Source organism: Corvus brachyrhynchos, unplaced genomic scaffold (assembly GCF_000691975.1).
Source record: "Corvus brachyrhynchos isolate BGI_N302 unplaced genomic scaffold, ASM69197v1 scaffold11, whole genome shotgun sequence".
In the NCBI taxonomy this organism is placed as follows: Eukaryota; Metazoa; Chordata; class Aves; order Passeriformes; family Corvidae; genus Corvus; species Corvus brachyrhynchos.
The window spans coordinates 4,760,885-4,761,213 of NW_008236965.1; positions in this window are offsets into that span (position 1 = coordinate 4,760,885).

The following is a 329-nucleotide window of genomic DNA, read 5'->3' on the forward strand; positions in this document are numbered from 1 at the left end:
TGGCACGGTGCAGATTTCGCCGCGCGGCTCTGGCAGATGGAGATGATGAACCTGCGAGCTCTGTCCTCTTTAACTGCTGTGCAGAACCTACAGAGGTGCTGTCCGACGGCCGCCAAGGGAACGAACGCGTCTCTGAAAGCTGCTTTCTCAACCACGACTGTCAGTAATGCAGTCAATGAAGGAAGCACAGCAAGGAAAAGTGACAGTAGTAACTCTGTTAATGCTACAATTTCACATGAGAAAAAAAAAAACAAAAGCAAAACCAAAAAAAACGGAAAAAAATCCTTTCCGACTTCTGAGTGAATTCCACACCTTCGGCTACTCTGCAA